The sequence below is a fragment of the Octopus bimaculoides genome, chromosome 2 (assembly GCF_046866305.1).
Source record: "Octopus bimaculoides isolate indiv1 chromosome 2, ASM4686630v1, whole genome shotgun sequence".
Lineage (NCBI taxonomy): Eukaryota > Metazoa > Mollusca > Cephalopoda > Octopoda > Octopodidae > Octopus > Octopus bimaculoides.
The window spans coordinates 102,179,951-102,192,450 of NC_142929.1; the positions used below are offsets into that span (position 1 = coordinate 102,179,951).

General features: G+C 36.4%; 1 protein-coding gene across 1 annotated transcript in view; it reads right to left on the minus strand.

Annotated features, from left to right (window-relative positions):
• The window catches only part of LOC106874359 (extracellular matrix protein 3), a 552,330-nt gene that overhangs the window by 104,176 nt on the left and 435,654 nt on the right, over positions 1–12,500 (minus strand). The window lies entirely within an intron of this gene.

Consider the following 12,500-nt stretch of genomic DNA (forward strand, 5'->3'; position numbering starts at 1 on the left):
ACCTAGGTGATGAGAGGAGATGAGATAAGAGAATCACAGTCGTTTGAAGGGAGGTGTCGCAAGATTATATATAGTATGGAAAACAAATGTAAGATGACAATTATGGTGATGATGATGCGACACACACACACATACACATACACACCATTGTATTTGGACATGTGTATATCATGCTTGCGTGGAGGCGCAATGGCCCAGTGGTTAGGGTAGCGGACTCGTGGTCATAGGATCGCGGTTTCGATTCCCAGACCGGGCGTTGTGAGTGTTTAATGAGCGAAAACACCTAAAGCTCCATGAGGCCCCAGCAGGGGATGGTGGCGAACCCTGCTGTACTCTTTCACCACAACTTTCTCTCACTCTTACTTCATGTTTCTGTTGTGCCTGTAATTCAAAGGGCCAGCCTTGTCACACTGTGTCACGCTGAATATCCCCGAGAACTATATTAAGGGTACATATGTCTGTGGAGTGCTTAGCCACTTGCACGTTAATTTAACGAGCAGTCTGTTCCGTTGATCGGATCAACTGGAACCCTTGACGTCGTAAGCGACAGAGTGCCAACAAAAACATATCATGCTTGCAACATGAAGCAGAATTTTGCAGAAGTCAAATAAAGTTGAAACATGTCCATTATATTTACCAGTTGGCTTCAGAAGCAGCATTCATCCCTATCTGGATTATCTGTCTGTTTGAAAATTTTTGATTGGCTAATTTTATTAGAGTTATTTTTAGATTTTTAAATACTTATAGGAAGTTTTTCTCTGCTAATTGCATGGATAATCTCAATAAATTTAAGTTTTCTTTTTTTTTTTCAGTTCACTAAATAATATATGTAAGGCTCTAACCATATGTGTATTTTAATATAGAAGAACACATCTCTTGAAACTTTTCATCTCCAGCCTTATTAATAGGGGCACTTGTGACTTATCTGTTGACGTTGATAAAAATGATGATGATGATGATGATGTTGTTGTTGTTGGTGGTGGTGGTGGTGAGAATGTCAATGATGATGAGGATGATTGAAGAGGAAAAGGATGTTCCCTCAAGAAGTCAGATAAGGAACACATTAAGGGAATGCAATATGGAAATAAAAGGGAACAGATGTCAGCAGGGCCATTGGTGGTGGTAATGGTGTGATAGTAGTGACTGCAGTGGTGATGGTGATGATGATGACGACGATGACGACAACGATGATGATGATGGTGATGATGATGATGGTGATATTGACAGCAGTTGTGGTGATGACATTGGTGTTGGTGAAGGTGAGTGGTGCTAGTCTTGGTGATGGTTGCTGTGATTGTGGTTGCGGAGGGACGATGGATGTTATTGGCAAAGGAGAGGAAAAATTTGGAGTCTTAATAGGAAATAAACAGCATTAACACACACACACACACACACACACACACACACACACACACTTGGAATGACAATGACAGCAGTAACAGTACGTGGTGGTGGCAGTAATGATGATGATGATGGAAACGGTGGTGGTACATGGGGTGGCAGATGTGGAGGCAAGCTGACTGAGCGAAATTGCAAACCGATGTCAATAGACAGAATTTGGTTGATTATCCGAAACACAGACAAATATTAAAACTACTGCTACTACTACTACTACTACTACTACTACTACTGCTGCTGCTGCTGCTGCTGTCACTGCTGCAACTGCCACCACCATCACTGCCACCCACACCACCACTACTGCCGCTACCACTATTACTACTATAACAATTTCTGAACTGAACGAAGGGCTTTCCACATGGTTGCTTGGCCTGCAGAAATGACAGTGAGATCTTTAAATAATCATATAAGTGGAAAGAACAGATCTGTGTGTGTCTGTCTAATTACTCAGCTGGCTACATTCATGTCACAGGACTAAGCTAACCAGAGGCTTGACATCAACAATAGCATCATCATCATCATCATCATCATCATCATCATCATTACTATCAACAACATCAGTGACATATATATATATATATATATATATATATATAATTCATATCATTAATATCAACATGCATGAGTAGCTTGACCTACAAGAAATAGCAGCCATATCTCCATCAAATCACACCCTACTGACTTTAAAAGAGAAGGACACATTTGATAATCTTGCCCTAGGTGCACTAAATCTGAAGAGAGATGTGGTAGTCACAACTGCAATACTTCTGACCACAGATCAGTTCAGTCCATGCTAACCTATGGCTAAATAACACCATTTTCAACAACATCAACACCATCATAATTGTCTTTGGACAGGATAGGGTGTGAGTTGAACTGTGAACCAAGGTGGGGAAAAAAAAAAAATCTAGTTCCACCCATAGCTGTCTTCCTGGCATTATAAAGCCCCAGGAAAAATCAATGCATTGAACCCTGAATGGGTTATATCTACAGGGTGGGCCCAATGGTCATGTACGAAATAGGTTCAATATGCTCTGGACTTATCAAAAACATGCTCCAGCTTTTCTAAAATTGAATAAAATAGGATGAAATGATTATGAATACATATGTACTTGAACATGAACAAAATGAATAATAATAATAATAATAATAATAATAATAATAATAATAATTCTTTCTGTTATAGGCACGAGGCCTGAAATTTTTGGAGAGGGGACTTGTTGAATTCGTTGACCCCAGTGTTTCAGTGATAATTAATTTATTGACCCCAAAAGGATAAAAGGTAAAGTCAACCTCGATGGAATTTGAACTCAGTATGTAGTGATGGGCGAAATACCGCTGGCCACCTTAATAATAATGATGGTTTCAAATTTTGACACAAGGCCAGCATCCTGAGGCACATCGACCCCAGTGTTCAACTGGTACTTATTTTATCAACCCCCAAAAGGTAAAGTCAACCTCAGCGGAATTTGAACTCAGAACGTAAAGATAAAAAAAATGCTGCTAAGCATTTTGCCTGATACTGTAATGACTCTGCCAGCTCACTGCCTTAATAATGATAATAATAATATTTTCAAATTTTGGCACAAATCCAGCAATTTCAGGAGAGGGGGTTAGTTGATTACATCAACCCCAGTACTCAACTGGTACCTATTTTAATCAGCCCCAAAATGTAATATAAATGAAAAGTGAAATGATTTTGTGCATGACTTTTGGCTCACCCTGTATTTATTGACAGAAAGCCACAGCTTTCCTTGATCAGAATTGGGCCCCTAGACCCATGAGTTCTCTGGGCAACTGCACAGTGAGCCCATGCCTTAAGCCACCGTTGATTCCACCCATATGCCATACACTAATACAACCTACAATATTTAGATAAAACCTACCCTGTTGCCTGCCCATTGCTAATGAAGAAAATATGAGATTTTACTTTCACTTTCCCCAGCTGTACTTAGCTACACTTTGCCACTCCGCATTAGCCCACAACACCTCCATAAAAATTAGGTGTGATATGATAGGGTGGGTATCAGTAGCATTTAATGAAAGTGGAGTAGAGTGGGCTATATTGCCTTATCATTTAGTTAAGGGTGTTAAAGAGATTTTGGTTCTGCTAGTTCTGCTGTGTTGTCTGTTTATCCAAAATTCTTGGAAAGTGGTTGTAAATAAGCTTGTAACACCTCCTCTATTTTCCCACCTCTATTTCTCTCTCACACGCACACACATCCATATATAAACATACATACATACATACATACATACACATGTGTGTGTGTGTGTATACAGACATTCATGTGTATATACACAAACACATGCATAAACTTCTATATACACATATACATACTCACACACATACATGTACAGACACGCATACATATAGATATACATGTACACAGACGCACACTCACCTATACAGAAATTCCATGTCACATAATACACAAATATACTCATACACATGCATACATGTGTGCATGCATAAACATATATACATACACACACACACATGCACATATATACAGCGTATGCACATCTCTCATTCCTCATGTACTTGGCAACATAAACACAACAACAACAACAAACTTATCAATTAACCAAGATTAGGTGGGAGTTATTTTCAGTGTTTTTTTATTTTTATTCATATATTTATTTTTTGACTACCTATTTTTTTATTTTTTTATTTATTGTTATTATAATTAATATTGTTATCATTATCATTATTTATTATCATCATCATTATTATTATTATTATTATTATTATTATTATTATTATCATCATTATTTGATGTTGCATTTCTCCTCTCTTCTTTCGGGTAATGTCAGTAAATAGGGAGGATTATATTGCAAACCTGTCCAACCCACCACAAAATAAAAATAAAATAAAATAAAGATGTAGAAAAGGAAAACAAGAAGTCATTAAAAGAAGATGGAGGAGAGGAAGAGGAAGAGTGAAACTGTGCAGTAGGGTGGGGGTGGTGGTTAAGATGGTGATGTGATGAGGATGATGCAGTGGAAGATGTGAGTAAAATTGAGATGATAAGGAAAGTGGAGCCTTGCAAATGGGTGGAGAAACGAAGGATGATGTATAACAAAGATGGGGAAATGAGTTGATGGTGATTATACCGAGTTTATAATCCTTATCATTACCTGTCCTCATATACATATATATATACACACATGAGTGGTTGGCGTTAGGAAGGGCATCCAGCTGTAGAAACTCTGCCAAATCAGACTGGAGCCTGGTGTTGCCATCCGGTTTCACCAGTCCTCAGTCAAATCGTCCAACCCATGCTAGCATGGAAAGCGGACGTTAAACGATGATGATGATGATGATGACATGTATATACTTACATGTGTAGATAGATAGATAGATAGATAGATAGATAGATAGATAGATAGATAGATAGATACAGATAGATAGATAGATAGATAGATAGATAGATAGATAGATAGAATCATACATACTTACATACTAGTCAAACAGATGTATACATGTACACTCAAATAAAATATGATAGATAGAAATATTTCATAGATTTCCTTCTCCTGTTGACTTCATCATATACACTCTCTGTCTTTGACAAACAACCAAAAATAAAATAGCGTTAATGCCTAGTTGTATCAGTTGACTTCTCAGAATAAAATAATTAAGACAAAGTATTAAACTCTCTCATGAAACTCACTGAAATTAACCCAGAATTTCTAAAGAATCGCTCTGGAACTTTTCCTATAATCTGAAATTCTTCAGAACATGTCTTGTATTTCTACAGAACCTTTCTGGAATATTGTTAAAGTGTGAATTTAAACTCTTCTGTAGAATTTTGTATGAGTTTCTATAGGTATAGGTGTGGCTGTGTAGTAAGCAGTTTGCTTCCCAACTATATGGCTCCGGGTTCAGTCCTACTCCGTTGCACCTTGGGAAAGTATCTTCTACTATGGCCTAGCTTCAGGCTGACCAAAACCTTGTGAGTAGATTCGGTAGACGGAAACTGGACGAAGCTGGTTGTATAAATATCTTTGTGTGTGTCTTTGTGTCTGCATTTGTCCCCCACCACCACTTGACAACCAGTTTTGGTGTGTTTACACCCCTGTAACTTAGTGGTTTGGTAAAAGAGGCCAATAGGATAAGTACCTGGCTTAAAACAATAAAGATATAAGTACTATGGTTGATTCATTTGACTAAAATTCAAGGCAATGCCCCAGCATGGCCACAGTCTAATGATTGAAACAAAAGAGATAAAAGAGGTCTTCCTTAGAATATTCTTTTCTACTCTAAGCACAAGGCCTGAAATTTTTGGGAAAGGGGCCAGTCGATTAGATTGACCCAGTACGCAACTGGTACTTAATTTATTAACTCCGAAAGGATGAAAGGCAAAGTTGACTGCGGCAGAATTTGAACTCAGAACACTTCACTTTTTTTTTTTCCATTATATACTTGGGAAAGGCAGGAAGGACGGGCAAAGGCATGAATGATTGTCAGAGGCATGAATAATCCTTAACATAAGGATTATAATGAATAATCCTTAACATAAGGATTATAATGAATAATTCTTAACATAAGCTCAACTATAACTCTGAAATGCCATCTCAATGTATATATATCTTTTATTCTTTTACTTGTTTTAATTATTTGACTGTGGCCATACTGGGGCACGGCCTTGAAGGGTTTTTAGTCAAACAAATCGACTCTAGAACTGATTTTTTAAATCCTAGTACTATTCTATCAGTCTCTTCCGTTGAACCGCTAAGTGATAGGGACGTAATCACCCTGACACAGATTATGAAGCAGTAGTAGTGGGACAAACACAAACACAAGGACACACACACATATGATAGATTTCTTTCAGTTTCCATCTACCAAATCTACGCACAAGGCTTTGGTTAGCACAAAGCTATAGTAGAAGAGGTGCCATGCTGTAGGACTGAATCCAGAACCATGTGGTTGGGAAGCAAGCTTCTTACCACATAGCCACGCCTGCACCTTTATATATACATATATATATACACATGCAAAAAGTCTTTGTCCTTCTGCTTTCCATCATGATTTTCAATGTGGTGACCATTCACTTTGTCATCAACATCATGCCTGCTATCATCTTCATCATCATTACAAACGTCATCCTTTAGAAATATCATCATAGCCATCATCATTGTAATGCATATCAAACACATCACAAACATCATGGCTGCCATCCTTATAACCATCTCCTTCCACTTTCTCCTCCTCTCCTCTTCCTCTTCCCTTCCCCTCCCTCCCTTCCCCTTCCTCACCATCATCATCAACCATAACAATGACAACAACAGAACAACAAACACAAACTATTATTTTTTGTCACTGACAGTTTTATTACTTCTGGGCACTATTTTTTCCTATGACATTTTACAAAATCAGTTACAACACACACACACACACACACATAGACATAACTGTTTAACACACATACTATTTATACACACATACAATTATGCACTCCACCTTACTTACACCCACACACATGGAATTATGCATACATACACCTGCAGGTGGTCGTGTATGGATTGGTCGCCCAGAATAAGGTTAAGACCAAGTCAGACGTAAGTAATTTTGGGAATTTTAAAGGTGCTACAGACATGTACAGTCGGCATTGTCTTCTAACTATTCCCAGGCAAGTATCACTTTTAATATCATGTCCAGTAGTAGTAGCAACAACAATGACAACAGTGACAGCAACACCAACAACAATAAAAGCAACAGAAACGCTAATAACCGATTCCACTTCCGCATGAGGTCAAATGAAAGAATTAAACATCTATCAGTTCAAATAATATTCATTCATTGCTTTTGTTCATTTTACATCTGTTTTCCCATGCTAGCATGGGTTAGATGAAATGCATTGAAGTAGTGCTTTTCAAAGCCAGATGCACATCCTGTTACTAGCCATCTGCTTTCAAGTGAGTGATTATGTATGTATGTATGTATGTATGTATGTGTGTGTGTGTGTGTGTGCATGTATGTATGTATGTATGTATGTATGTATGCGTATGTGTGTGTGTACATGCGTGTATGTATGTGATATGTGTGTACGTTTGTGTGCATATACGTGTGTATGTGAGTTTGTGTATTTGCATATATACGTGTGTGTTAATTGTATTTTCACATTTATGTGTTGTGTTTATTTATGTCACTGTCCTCAATGTTTGCTTGCTATTCCCAGCAGTTGTTTGCTGTTGATGCCACTAAAAGTGAACATAGGCGCAGGAGTGGCTGTGTGGTAAGTAGCTTGCTTACCAACCACATGGCACCTTGGGCAAGTGTTTTCTACTATAGCCTCGGGCCGACCAAAGCCTTGTGAGTGGATTTAGTAGATGGAAACTGAAAGAAGCCCGTCATATATATGTATATATATATATATGTATGTGTATCTGTATTTGTCCCCCCACCATCGCTTGAGAACCGATGCTGGTGTGTTTACATCCCCGTAACTTAGTGGTTCGGCAAAAAGAGACCGATAGAATAAGTACTAGGCTTACAAAGAATAAGTCCTGGGGTCGATTTGCTCGACTAAAGGCGGTGCTCCAGCATGGCCACAGTCAAATGACTGAAACAAGTAAAAGAGTAAAAGAGAGTTAAAGAGTAATATTATCATTAGAGTTGGTGTGAAATTGTAATGATTTTGGGATGATAACTGATGAAGGAAGATCATATTCATGTCTTGTATGTGAATTTTCCATTTGTTCTTTTGTCAAATGTGAGTGTTTGTGTGTGTGTGTGTCTGTATGTATGTTTCCTTGTCTTGACATCATGAACTAGTTGCAAATGAGTGTCACTGTGATACAAGCAATGTCATTCATTTTCAATGTTCTGCAAAAACTTGTCTGGCCACGGAGAAATATCACCTTGCTTGGAAACAGGTGAGGATTGGTGACAGGTAGGATGTTCAGTCATAGAAAATCTGCCTTAATAAACTCTCTTGGAACCCACACGAGCAAAGAAAACTGGCGCTCTGTCGGTTATAATGATGAGGGTTCCAGTTGATCTGATCAATGGAACAGCCTGCTCATGAAATTAATGTGAAAGTGGCTGAGCTCTCCACAGACACATGTACCCTTAACAAAGCTCTCAGAGAGATTCAGCATGATACAGAACGTGATAAGGCTGGCCATTTGAATTACTAGTGATTTTTGTCAGCTGAGTGAACTAGAGCAACATGGAATAAAGCGTCTTGCTCAAGGACACAATGCACTGCTGGGAATTGAACTCATGACCTTTTGAGCCATATAACCTTAACCACTTAGCCATGCACCTTCACTCTAAGCATGTAAAAGTAGCCATTGGAATGATGATAATGATGATAGTGATAATGATGGTGATGATGATATGATGACATACATATATGTTTGTTTACATATACTTTTATACCAAAAAGAAAAAAATATTCCTCAACTATGTGTGTGAGCATGTGTGAGTATGTGCATTTGTGTGCGTGCCTCTGTGTGTGTGTGTGTGTGTGTGTGTGTGTGTGTGTATTTCAGTGGTTGTGGTTGTGATTGTGGTTGTTGTTTAACATATGTATATTGATATTTGGTACACTTGAATATGTTGTCTTTGAACTATAAATCCACATCTACTTCAGCCATGGTAATAATATCAGATCCCATGTAAGCAATACACTGCATGAGTATATACTGCATTACACCATATGTTTTCACTACCATAGAGTGTTAGCCATCATGTGACAAGAAACTTTGGAAATCTATACTTTGTCACCCTGGGTAATATCAGGAAATATGGCATATATACAATAATTATCATTTAACTTATATCAGATTTCTTGGTTCTTAATACAAAAAGATGAAATGAAAACTAATTTCAAAATGAAAATATTTATCAAAATGAATAAATGAATGCATTCTCAAATTATATGAAAGAAAATGAGAAAATTAATTTCCTGTTACAGAATTTTATATTACAGCAAGATTTTCAAGAACTCATTATTTCCATAATGTGTGGGAGTGTCTCTCTTATTCTATGCATGTGTGTGTGTGTGTAGTATTCCATTACTCATTGCCTGCAACCAAACCCAATATGTACATTCATTCTGCACCTCTTATTTTAAGTCTCTCTATAACTCTCTTTCACTTACTCTTTATCTCCCCCTAAATATGATGTAAAGTATGACTGGAGAAATCAACCAATCAACCAGCCAACATAAATATCAGCTGTTATTATATAGAAATGCTACATGCATTTCTACATTTTACTACACCGATATTATACTGTATTACACCACATGTCCTTCATTTTAAAACTATACCATACTATACTCATTTGCATATTTAACACAAATACAAACGTCACTATCCTCCTCCTCCTCCTCCTCCTCTTTTGATGCCCATCTTTGATGCTGACATGGGGTGGATAGTTTGATAGGAATAAATAGGTTCCAGGACTGCATCATATTCCAATATCTGCTTTGGCATGGTCTCTATGACTGGATGTCTTTCTTATGCTAACTGCCTCACAAGGTGAACAGGGTGCCTTTTTTATGAGGTTGTCATGAAGGTTACAAAACTAAGGTCACCTTCAACTGAGAGGGGCTATGAAAGAGAAGGAGGCAGCTTTATGCAAGGAGATGAGAATTTAAAAAACAGAACATGTTTATTGCTGTAGAAGAGCTACATGGTAAAGTCGACCTCAGCAGAATCTGAACTCAGAATGTGATGGCAGACGAAATACTGCCAAGCATTTTGTCCGGTGTGCCACCCTTTTTAATGAAAATAATAATTAATTCGTTTTATTGGCCACAAGGGCTAATATCAATTAAAAACATCTAAGGACAAAGACAGGACGAAGGTTACAAAAGGTTTTGACCGAAAAGGTAGGAAAGTTCGTCTAAACAGAGGAAGAAAACGGAGAAAGATATTATAAATAAATAAATGGATAAATAAATAAATAGAATAAATAGAAAAAAAAATAATCCTTTCTACTATAGGCACAAGACCTGGAATTTGGCAGGAGGGGACTAGTCGATTACGCTGCGTTTCACTGGTACTTAATTTATCGACCCCAAAAGGATGAAAGAAAAAGTCGACCTTAGCGGAATTTGAACTTAGAACATAAAGATGGACAAAATGGCACCAAACATTTTGCCCGGCATACTAACAACTCTGCCAGTTCAAAAGATAGAAAATATCAAAACCTGACAAAATAAGAACCTAGAGGAATAAGCCAAATAATTGTTAAGAAAAGGTCAACTCTAATTAAGCAGACTTATAATATTATCCAAGGTATTCCAGCGATGACTATCATTGCTGTTTTGAAAAAGAAAGATATAGGATTATATTGTCTAATGGTAGAGTGTAGTTTGAGGTTGATTGGGTTACTATGTCTAGCAGATTGGGCAACCATGAAGAGCATCTTTGTTGCATTAGCAATCTGGTGGGTTGTGGTGAAGGGTGTTCAAAATGGCAGAATGTAGTGAAAACAGAGAGAGAGGGGGGAATGAATAAGAGAGAGAGGGAGGATGAATAAGAGAGAGAGAGGGGGGATGAATAAGAGAGAGAGAGAGGGAATGAATAAGAGAGAGAGAGGTGATGAATAAGAGAGAGAGGGGGATGAATAAGAGAGAGAGAGAGAATAATAGAGAGAGAGATGAATAAAAGAAAGAGGGATGGGTAAGAGAGAGACGGAGAATAAGAGAGAGAGGGGAATGAGAGATGGGGGATTGAGAGAGAATTTATCCTTTCATTCTATCTCCATAGTTAAAATAAAATAAATAAATAAGGGCGGGGGGGGGATTTTGTGGTGTGTGTGTGTGGGGGGATTTTGTGGTGTGTGTGTGTGTGGGGATTTTGTGGTGTGTGCGGGGCTAGGGGATGAAGGGGTGTAGATCTGGTCCTAGCTTGTCTAGTCAGGATGCCACCACATACCACTACCACTACCACCATCACCATCACCACAACTCCTTCAACCTACAACTACTGCCTGCCCCATTGTGACACACAGCAGGTTTATTAAATGTCAGTGGAGTGGTTTTTGCCAAACTGAGATGTTGGGTCATTACTAGACACATGCACACACACACACACAATCGTTAGATAGATGGTTTGATAGATAAATAAATAAATACGTAAGTAAATTACACAAACATGTTGTCGGTCGGTCGGGTGGGGGCGCGGTGGGGTGGATTGGAGGGTGTTTTTGTTTTTGAGATCGACAGTCTAAACAAAAACAGTAACAACTCGGAGAAATACATTGCTAATTTTAAATTCTATTATTTCCTCTTCATCATCATCATCATCATCATCATCGTTGTCGTCAGAACACCACCACCTTACCATCACCATCATTCTGTTAGTATCATTCAAGCCATCATCAACGTTATCTTCTTCATTGTTATCAGCATCGTGACTATGATAATGATGATGATGGATAGAAGGATCATCATTATCATCATCATCAACAAGACAACCATCACCATCATCACCACCACCACCACCACCATGCCACCACCATGCTCTCTTCATTCTCCTCATCAAAATTAATACAAGTTGCTTTACAGGTTTTCACATTTTAAATTTAATTGTTGACATTTGATGGTATTTGTCATATATTATTATTATTATTATTATTATTATTATTATTATTATTATTATTATTATTATTATTATTATTATTATTATTATTATTATTATTATTATTATTATTATTATTATTATTATTATTATTATTATTATTATTATTATTATTATTATTATTATTATTATTATTATTATTATTATTATTATTATTATTATTATTATTATTATTATTATTATTATTATTATTATTATTATTATTATTATTATTATTATTATTATTATTATTATTATTATTATTATTATTATTATTATTATTATTATTATTATTATTATTATTATTATTATTATTATTATTATTATTATTATTATTATTATTATTATTATTATTATTATTATTATTATTATTATTATTATTATTATTATTATTATTATTATTATTATTATTATTATTATTATTATTATTATTATTATTATTATTATTATTATTATTATTATTATTATTATTATTATTATTATTATTATTATTATTATTATTATTATTATTATTA